The sequence below is a fragment of the Clytia hemisphaerica genome, unplaced genomic scaffold (genome assembly GCF_902728285.1).
Source record: "Clytia hemisphaerica strain Z4C2 unplaced genomic scaffold, Clytia hemisphaerica genome assembly, whole genome shotgun sequence".
In the NCBI taxonomy this organism is placed as follows: domain Eukaryota; kingdom Metazoa; phylum Cnidaria; class Hydrozoa; order Leptothecata; family Clytiidae; genus Clytia; species Clytia hemisphaerica.
Genome location: NW_027104274.1, coordinates 1,242,297 through 1,253,471, shown reverse-complemented (window position 1 = coordinate 1,253,471; position 11,175 = coordinate 1,242,297). Strand labels below are relative to the sequence as shown.

The following is an 11,175-nucleotide window of genomic DNA, read 5'->3' as shown; positions in this document are numbered from 1 at the left end:
CACCGGAAATTCCTTTGAAATTCTATATTTTTGTCGAAAATTCCGCAAATTTTGAATATCTTTTACCAATTCCGAAATTCCGCAAATTTTTTTGCTAAATTCCGTTTTTCCGCACTAAAATTGTCTAATTTTCCGTCTCCGTCAGAGAACCCAATTTCCGTAATTCCGTCTAAATTTTCGCCAAATTCCGCCACTCCGTCCGAAAAAAGGGCCGATTCCGCTCCTCCGCCAACCATGAAACCCCCCCCCCCATTAGAGACGGAGCTAGAAAAATAAGTTAACACATATCCTCTCTTGAAAAGAAATACTAATCCTAAAATGTTTATTTTCTTATCCTTTGATTTCCTATTTCTGTCTATGTATATCTCTCCAAAGTTAAACGAGCGCTTGTTCGCCAAAGCCAAACTACCCGCGGTACTACTTTCAGTTATCTAATTGCTACAAATTAATGTATTAACGAGTTTATGTATAGAAGAATATCAAGGGTGACGGTAAGTAAAGTCGACGCAAAAAAAATTTCATAGTTAATGTATGGCTCTATATCGCCTTTGCACACCTACCCAGATGAAGATATTTGGTGTCTTTACCGTCATTGAGCAAAGTGGATGGCGATTTTTGGGACATATCAACTTTTCTTTATACTGTCTCCGCCAAAATTATCTCGAATACATAAACTCGCTATTACAACGTAAGGTAAGTGTGGTGTGTAATATCGATGTCTTTAGATTTTCACATTTTCAAAACAAAAGAACTTTAACTTGATGTCTTACTAAAGGTCATAGAATGTTCTCTGGCTGCTGAAATAAAATATCAAAATAAATTCCAGGTAAAATAGCTTCTCTCTCTCTCTCTCTGTTGACTGTCAAAACACAACTCATCAAGACGAAAAATATTTTGACTGTCTGGCTGTTTTAACAGACATTTCGAATCAATCCTTTTATTCTGTCATATAATCCTCGATAAAGTATAACAAAATAAAATCATTCAAAATAAAATTTTCAACCAGCAAAAGCCTTTCGGTCTCTTAGGTCAAAACCAAATATTACCCATCTTTACGACATTAAGACTTATATAATATTAATAAAGTTGATCGATCATGTTAAAGTGTGATTTGTATTGGTTTGTGATGTAGAGGAACGGCTGTTACACACCCCGAGTGTCACAAATTCCCGGGGGGGGGAGTACTTAGGCAAATGGAGGGTACGGTATGTGCCGCCCTTAAGGGTACCTTTTTTGGACTTCCAAAGTCCCGCTAAGGGTCGGAAAAATCAGAAAATCAAATTTCAGTCCCAGTAAGGGTCGGAAAAATATGAAAATTTCAACTTTTTACCCCCTGAAAGATCGAAATTTGGTCAAAATTGGTCAAATTAGTCCCGCTAAAGGTCGTAAAATTCCCAAAATATTCCTTTGTTTTCTCCTTTTTAGTCCCGGTAAGGGTCCAAAGTTCGAAAGTCGGGCGGCACCCCCCCCCGTCAGCTTGCAACCCTAGTACCCCCCGGGCACAAATTATATGTCACCCTGAAAAATCAGCCCAATAATCATCCCTATAAAGATAACATACCTATCAAAGAACTACATATTGAAGCCTGATACCCAATACAAAAGACACTAGTTATAATTTTTTATCCCGCCATCAAAAGACATCACGTGGAGGTGGGATATAAACCGTATCCTGTCTACCTCGGTCCCCCTCGCGTTCGATTGAGAAAAAAAGAAGACATTGCATATTGACGAACGCGCTTTCGTATGTTTTGTTTTGAAAAGACTTGAAATCGAAATCGAAATCGAAATGGTCGGGGTTGAGAAAGTCAACAAACAGAAAATCTTTAAAAAATTCGGCAAGCCTCGTCACCAATACGGCTTTTACTGACCCTGTTTATCATGTATCCCACCTCGAGAAGACCGTGTAACTAATATCATTTTTTAGATCAAACAATTTTCACAATTTTCACCATCGATAAGATTTTTATCCCATTGGGTAGAAAGTTTTCACCGCGGGTCACTATAACAGGGGTGCTATTATAAACCAAGGGGCCTTTACAAGGTTTAACATCTCTTCAATGCATCCCTGATGCTAGCTCTCAGTTTTCCATCAAACTTTCAAACCACTTTTCGGAGCAGTTGGTTTGATCTAGCCCATACAATTCATAATTTCAAAATTTGAACAATCAAATTGGTTGGTTGAAAAAAAACCCTTGAAAACCTTTTCGGGAATGGATTAATAAAACCACCCCATCATATGTCATAATGTAATATCTTTCAAAGAGTTTTCTCAATTTGACAACCAATCCAATATTGCCAAAATCTCGAAATCATGAACTCCAAAATATCTACTTTCTTACTGGTTCTTAGGAAAATGGATAAAAATACCCAAAAACTACAGTAGCGTAGCCAACAGGGGCGCAAAACCTGTGTAGGAGAGCAGATTTTTATACCACTATAATTACCTTTTAATACCATGAAGTCATAAAAATCTGCTCTTCTATTCAAATTTTGCACCCCCTTGGCTACGCTACTGAACTGATAAATTTAAGAACATGTTAAGAACATTTTTAGGCTTAAAACTCAAATAGCTAATAACATCCGAAGGTTTCAAAATTTTTGGATGTTTTTATAAAGAAAAAACGTGTACAGTACTTGAGCAGAGTTGAGCGATCGCGGTTTATAGCAAAAGTTTTACGGACTGACGTTTGGTTGTAAATATGGTCACTAATAAGAATACGCAAATTTTGATTTAGCCAGTGAATAAATTCGCCATCAGAATAAATCATGAAATGAAACGTAGTCGTAAAAGATTTGAAACAACAAAAAACACCACAATTTTTCTCATGCCATATGTTACCAACAAACCGAACGACATCCTAGCGATATAGAAACTTTCTACTATTTAAACTGACACACTCGAAAGTTGTAGAAATTTTTCTGTCCTATCTCTCACTTTAAGAGCCTGTTTATAAACAAAACTGTTGGATTAAGGTGACTAAAAAAGGTCACAATCCTTTTGTTTTTCCTGTACTGACAACGTCAGTAATAAAGCAATCCTTCGTAGAGGCTAAACTTGTTATAATAGGGTTCAATAATAAATTTTAAACAGTAGATTCAAGACGGTGGAGCACTTATCGGGTCATCAATAAGGTGCTATAAAGTTTTATTACGCTTATCGAATTTCGCTTTAATTATGACGTCAATTTTTCTTAGAGCTGTTTTGAAGAAATTTTTATCAAACGATATTTAAGTTAGGATTTGCTTTGATGAAATAGTTATTGGAAAGTGCAAAAAAAGGCTTACGTAATCTAAGCACAAAATGAATGAATAAACTGTAAAGCGTGTGCCCTGAATTTTTCTTTCTCTTCACGGACCTACATATCTTTGCGGAATCTCAAGAGGCTGATCTAAGCAAGTATGACGTCATAAGACAACTTCCCAGCAACCAAGTTCGTTGATGGATGTGAGCCAAGTCATTTGCATTATCAAAGTAGGTCAAACGTCTTACTTTAAAAATATTCTTTGCACGTACAGACTCGTAATCATACAATAAAGTTCGAAATATACACTCCCTTCTCACAGACCCACTGGAAAAATTGACCAAAATATCGTCCCGGTGGAAAATTACCCTTCAGTTTTTGTCCCCGCTGAACATAATGAAATAAACTAATCCTAACTGCAAAATATTGTGCTATTTTACCCATCCTCGCTGAATTTTCTGGCTTGAAAACAATTGATTTTAAATCCCCAGTCATAGAGGATATGAGAATATCAATCCCCATCGAATTTCAGTCCGTTATTTTTATCCCCACTTGCTGAAAAAATTCTACCGGGTCTGTGAGAAGGGGTTGTAAATATATAACAAAGTGTTTCATCGCAAAATTTAAAAGTTCGGGCAAGAATGGCAATACAGCATTTCAGTTTTACTTTATCAGATATTTTGATTTTGAAGGGGTTTAGTGCTTTTCTGGACAACATTCTCTGCATTGTGACCTTTTTGAGTTTTTGGATAAATCTAATGTTAAAAGTCAAACCAAAACCTTTCATTCCAAAGCAAGTTCATTTTAAAATTCATTTGTATTTTTTAAATTTTCCAGGGAATCTCCCTTTGATTATAGTCCTTCAATTCAAAAGTTTTTGTACCTAGTGCAAAATAATTTGACATGAAAAACCGCCCAACAGGATAAACCAATTTGCCTGTTTTTAAAATGATGGATCAAAAAACCTAATTTTTCAAGATGATTTTTCGACAAATTTAAATCCCATAATTTGAAATATAAACACTTGAAACAGGAACTTCTGTTATAATCTGAATGTTGCAAACTTTCCCACTCACTGTTATGACTACGTTTCAGAACAAAAATAACAGTGAAGTAGTTTTCTAGTAAAGTTATTACTCAGGTATCAAAAATATTTTGATAATGAATTAAACTAAGAAAAATGCCTGCTGTCTAAAAAAGGTATGTTGTATCAAGGGAAAATTGTGTGTTATTGGGAAACTCTCACTTGATGACGTCAACAGTAGTGTGGGACGATTTCGTTACTTTTTCTTTAGCTTCCTATGAATCGTCAATCGTCAATCTCAACATTTGTGGGACTTACTCAATCGCTGACTTTATAGTTGCCAAAATTTGCGAGAAGATCACTCTAAATCGGACTGTTTTTCCCAAAGATACGCCACTGTAGTAAGGATTGGATTATATATCAACATATCTTGTGACCACCTAAAACCCTTGTAACAGTGTCATGGTCAAATCAGCCCTGGTGGAGAAAAATCGTTAAAAATAACCAAGATTTAAAAGCACTGGAGCAAATACAAAAAGTTCATGCAACGGAATTCCAGGGAAATATCAGCATGATTCCAAGAAATTATCTTAGTGATCTCAACTGCTTGGGCTGATATAAAAGTAAAAACCCCACTTGATCTTTTTTTAAATTTGTTTTTGTAGTAAAGGACTGGAAATAAAGAAATTCTTTTTCTGTCAATTGGTGGGGCGCGTTAGCTTGGAATAAAGGAATAAAGTTTTTCATCCCATATAATAGCTTGTTGGTCACTTATTCCTTTGGCGATACTATTGTCAGCAGGGTAAATAGATTAGCTTTTGAGCGATCTTTGAAAAAAAGAGAGATGATATTATTGTTATTATTGTTGATAATTTACAAGGCATACGCACAACTTATGCCGACAAGGCTGAATAAGCAAAAAAGCTTTTTTTTACAATCGTAATCGCGTGGTTGGGTCGTCGTCGTAAGTTACCCCCTCTTACCCTGCAAACTGCAGACAGTTACGTTTTAGATATACTTCTAAAAAAAGAAATAAAGATAGAAAACCCGATATTCTGTCCGTGGTTTTGTATGCTCGTGTTACGTCACATATTTACGCTGAATGCGGTTCTAACACATCGTAAACATCTAACTAGATACATACCAGTTTCTTTCATGGTCGGAGTGCAAAAATTTTTAAACTCAAAAACCAAGTTAATCCAGTATAAACTCTGAGACAGAAGATTCTGATTAATTCATGCAAAGACGTGTTCAATCTAAAGCCGTGGTCCAGTTAAGAGTCTGTCCTACTTTACGGTTCCTTTCAAAGTTTTTCTTAATAGCAAATGTAATTTTAAAGGAACTAATTGGTTTAGCCTATACCAAACTCTCCTTCGCTGACTGAAAATATAAAAAACGCCCGTGAGCGGGTTGGTACAGGCTATGATTGGTGCACCTCAATATACTTTAGAACCCAGTTTGTTTCCACTCTCGTTTTTAGTCAGGAAGCAAGGAGCCCAGGGGGAGGCACTTAGCCAAAATTTGGTAACGGGACGTACCACTGGTCAGGGTCCCTTTTTTAGGCTCTGAAGATATCTGACAGGGTCTTAAATTTACTAATTTGGAAATTATGGACAGGATGGAAATTGTCTACTTTAGTCATTTTGGCCACTTTTTAGGGTGAAAGTGGGAAAACTTCTCGATTGTTTTCGTGACAGGGTCCCAAATTTACTAGATATTTATATCTGACAGGGTCCATTTTTCAAACACCAGCGGTACGTCCCCTTCAGCCGTCAAGGTCAGTACCCCCCTCCCCCAGAGCGGTACAGCCAATCATTGATAGTAACACAACGTCAGTGGTTCGCTCAAAACCATGATAGATTAGATGTCATTTCTGAACCTACCGAAACTGAAAATTCCATCATATTTTGATTCAAAATAGCGAAAGTGATAGTCACGCCTTGAACAAATATTGCTGTTTTTAGAAAGAACTCAACAGTATTTACAGTTCTTGCTTGGATCTTAATAATAATTAGTCTGAATCGCAGACTTCAATCTATAGATATACTTCCTATATGAGAAACTTTTTTTCACTAGTGGATGAGTAGAAGCTTAGTCTGCCGAATTTTGGCAAAAAGCGGCATATTCTGGGAAAAGGAATCGACCAAGTATTAAACAGTCTCTATAAGAAATTTTTTTCGCTAGAGGCTGAGCAGAAGCCTAAATAATAATCCTCTTTCGTTAATGGATAGTGTGAAGTATCGGGTAAAAAAAAGTCATCAGGGGAAAGTAACAAGATGGTTTGAGGGATGACAAATATTTTTACAGATTCAAATTATTATCAGCAGGAGAGTAAAAGAACCTTTGGCAAAGGGGCTTTATATATCCTAATAACTTAATTCCACGCCAACTTTCCTCGATGACGGTACCTGACAGACGAGATGCTGAAACAGGAAAATGCTTCTAATTTGAGGGCTAACTGTCAAATATTGAGACCTTCCCTTTATTTGATTTTTTTCCCTACAGGGGATAATTAATAGTGGAAGTGAACTTTCCTCTGAAAAAGACTGTTGTTGTCGTTTTTCCAGACCATTCCAGCAAAGATCTGGCGCAATATTGCTGCTTTTTAACCCATTTGTTAACTTTAGCACCAAGATTAGCAGCTAAGTTGTTTGCATTTCCAGAATCAGCACTAACCCTGTGCACTGCAGTGTATACCCCTTAGCACTAGCTAATTGCTGGTAGTTACGAATACACCTGGCCAAATTAACTGTAAATATAACCGCTTAGGCAGCCCTTAGTAACTAAGTTTAGACGAGGTGACTAAAATTAGGGCGGACTGATAAGGACATGTTTTTTTTTACTGTATTAAAATCAGGTTTTCGAAAATCGTGAAAATCACTTTATTTTAATTATTTCGTCATTCGCATGATGAATTTTCCCAAAACTTTGATATGTATTGATATTTGGGAAGGGCTTTGAAATGAGCTCTTTGAAATTTCAAAATTTGGAGTATTTCAGGATTAATTAATCATGGAGTGTTTTGGATCATATCTCACTCCATGACTCATTATTTGGTCCTGAGGAGGTTTCTATGCATTCCTGAGGTAGCCTAGAATCATAAAATAGCCTTAGGAGTATTTTTTTTAAAGGCTAGAGTGAGTTATGATCAAAACAATCATAAACAAAAAATATCATCTTTATTGCATTATCAGCCATATCACTATCGTTGAAAAGTTATTATTAGATTGGAGACTAAGCCTGAACTTAATTTTAAAGTAAATGCATGTAACCATAAAGGATTAATACAACCTAAATAACCTTACAAAATTCGTTAAATGGAATATGAATAGTATATTTCGGGGGGGGGGGTTGTACTTTTACGGTGTGACGGGATTGGCCCTTTTTTAGTACGGTATTACGGGATTTGACGTAATAAAAGACGGGAAAACGGTATTTTAAAATCAGACGGTGACGGTATTTGGCCTTATTTTTGTCGGTATTTGAACCTGTAAAAACCGGTGTGATGGTGTTATCATTTTTTTCAATTTGTCGGGATTCCGGGATTCAGCAAAAATTTTGACGGGAAAACGGTATTTCGAAAACCCCTACAAACCCCCCCCTATTTCTGACGAGAATTAATCAGAACTAATGGCAATAGCTATGATAATTTATGGAGTCTGGAGTGTTTTAAGATCAAATAATCTTTGTTTTCTACGATAACAATGGTACGAACATTACTCTATTAAATTATTTTGTCATATTATTTATAATGAACATATAAAAATTTTACTTGAACCGCTACAACAATGAAAAAACTCAGAAAGATGAAGAAACAATAAACCAGCCGAGGCTGGAAGGTCAGCCTTGATGCTTAGTTGGATTTGCTGGAAGAAGCTTTTTAGGAATTGTATGCGACTTTCCAGAAAGATATGAAGGAACTGTACATGAGTTAGTGTGACTTTTTTTAATGCGTTTGCTGTTTCAAAATTTTGCTGTTAGGATTAGGTACTTAATGCAATGTAGCAATGCTTTGTGTCAATTTGACTTAACTATTGAGGCAAGGTGAAGCGTGACGCTGCAGATCAAATCTGTGTTTGACTGGACTCGCCAACCTTTATGATTATATAAAGGTACAGTCTGTTTATTGCAACAACTCGTTTCGATAAATTCAAAATCCCATGAGTGTGCTGTTAGTGCTTTTCACTTTATATAAAATTGTCTCTTTTAAACTTTTTGCTGTTCATTGTTTGTTCGCGTAAATTTAATTTCGTGAAAGAGCAATGCAAAACGATTTCAGGGACGATTAGGGGACTAAATAAAATTAGTTTCAGAGATTTTTAGTGGGAAAGCAATATTGTTTTCGGTGAGAGCAAAAAGTGACGAAATATTTTTTTATCCAAACAACATTTTTACAATATTTTCGCCAAAGCGTAAAGGTCCATCAGGATCAAGTATATGGCACCGATCACCATTAGAACCCGAATGCCAATTTATCTTTACGGGGACTCGTTTCCACTCGTGTGTTTCCAGTTGTTTTTCATTCGTTTCGGTGTTTAGTATCTACGTTATTTGGCACCTAAGAGTAACGATACAACTATTCTTGAAGGTGGCTTAGGCAAAGTGGGTGCCAAAATCAAGTTTTGCCACAATAGAGTCGATTAACGAGCTTTGAAACAATTTCAATTTTCAATTTATAAAAAAAAGATTTGAACAATGTTGTTTTAGATAATCATGTAGTTGTTTATAAATATTAACAAAATTACTATTGTACAAAAATCACTTCTTCGTAAGACATTAAAAATTTACTCTCATTAGTTGAAATAAAGTCTACAGTATCATTATTGTCCAATTCCAATTTCATTAATTCCAGCAGCAGTATTTCGATTAACAAGGCAAATTGAAACAAGATAGGTATAATGAACCAAAAAACATAACAGCATAATACTCCAATAACGAATGGTCATGACGAAAAACTTTTAAAAATGCATCGGTCAATCTAATCGTGAAACGTGATAGAGAGTGCTTAGGATACGTTAACGTGTATATATTTCCAATCATATCAGCATAAACAGTGGCGAAGAAACTTTGAAAATTGATTGTCGACGATTGAATTTCTGGAGAAAAAAGAAAATTACAAGATATTTTTTTATAATATTTTCTCCAAATTAAAAACAAGAGTTGAATTTATTGATAGGTAGAATGTATGAAGTAATCATTTCAGTAGATTCTCACTTTTTTGACATTAATACTCGCATTCATCAAAATATCAATTGACCACTGTGCAAACTTTTAATGTAGGTCATTTTGGAGGCTTATAGTACCTTAATTCGATTTTTGTAGTGTCGACATTCAAACTATTGGATGGTGTTAGAGGGAAGCAATATTTTCGTCGTTGATAAAGAATCATGATATTTGGTTACTGATTGATCTCTGCATAGTATATCTGCAACAAAACAATGAAGATATTAAAGTCCCATACACAGGTAAATAATGACAATAATATGAACAAAGTCATTTCACTTTTTAAAACTTAGATCATTCACGATTAATTGCGTACTGCAAAAAGATTGCTTTGTAAAATATACCTATAAATGCATGTGAAAGTGTCAGCGTTAACCTTTTAGATGGACAAAAAAGAGACCTTTAGCTTACCTATCACTTTTATGAACTTATTACAGTATTCAGGTGTCGAGAAACGAGCCGATGGTTTAAAAGTACCAAGCCATGATGAGTGAAATGATCGATTATATTGTACCAAACAACATCAAATACAGGAACGTGACGGTATACCAAGCACAAACGATGCAAAGCCATGGAATTTTTCGACACTAAAAACATGTAACACCGGATACTAAAACAACAATAAACAATCAACAAATTACCAACATTTTCATTTCAACACCAAATTCAATCATATATACATTCTGTCCATAATATTTTTTGTCAATAGATAATAGATTTGAATGTTCATTTTTTGTAGATTTTGTAAAATGTTGATTTGAAATGTGACAGTTTCTTATGTAAGAAAATAGAAAAGCCTTCAGGTTTTTAAATGTTTTGTAAGGTTTAATTAAATTACCTGAATGTACTTTGTAGCATCGACTCTGAGTTCGGAGTAACACAGTGACAATTGTTTACGAATCATGATAGCCAAATGACAATTGATCGTTGATTGATATCTAAAATAACAGAGTAAAATATAAAATTAAAACGCACTAAACACCTCGATGTATTTATTTGTATTTTCTTTTCAGAGAAAACGTGTGATAAATTACTTCTTTTCGGAAATTGGTAACCACTTCGATAGATTTTATACCAATTGTCTGTAAAAATACCAACCATTGTTAAGAATATACCTATTTGTCAATTTTTTTAAGCAGAGAATCATAAACTGTGACTTTGAAGTATAGTACTCAAGTAGTATTCTCTCAAAATTTATCAAGTCTTACTAACCTCTTGTTTTTGTAACTTTTGTAGCATCTAGAGTTTCTGAATTTGGTGGTGTGAAATCAATGTTTTTTCCAAGTTGCCAATGAATCAAAAATTTGTATCTTTACTTTTAGGTTGCCTCATTCTACCAACACTATTACGTAACAGGAATTAATACTACAACAAAACCATTAACAAATTACCAGCATCATACCATACAAATACCCATATATTTTCTCCAGCCAAAACATAATAATTTAGTTACAGCAGAACGATTAACACGCAAATAATATTCCAGTCCAGTCCAACATATAGTTTTAGTCCAGGGTTTTTATTTGTATTGTTCATTTTGTTAATTTTGTAACTCTAAATTCTGTATAAATTGATGAGTTGATTAAAAAAATACTATAAAAAGTGTAAAAGGATTTTCAAAAAAAAATTAAAAAGTTAATGCATATCATAATTCAATTTTTAACTAAAAAATGCACTATAAAT

At 34.7% G+C, this 11,175-nt stretch overlaps 1 long non-coding RNA gene across 2 annotated transcripts; it reads right to left on the bottom strand.

The window, feature by feature from the left end:
- Window positions 1-8,941: 8,941 nt before the first annotated feature.
- LOC136816792 (uncharacterized) lies at window positions 8,942-10,911 on the bottom strand. Of its 2 annotated transcripts, none has more exons than XR_010847982.1 (5): window positions 10,705-10,911; window positions 10,331-10,430; window positions 9,904-10,102; window positions 9,573-9,694; window positions 8,942-9,365 (listed from the first exon to the last, which is right to left on the bottom strand). It is a non-coding gene; the product is annotated as an uncharacterized lncRNA (long non-coding RNA). The 2 variants fall into 2 exon arrangements; XR_010847983.1 differs by having other exon boundaries at window positions 9,904-10,079.
- Between the last annotated feature and the right edge of the window lie 264 nt (window positions 10,912-11,175).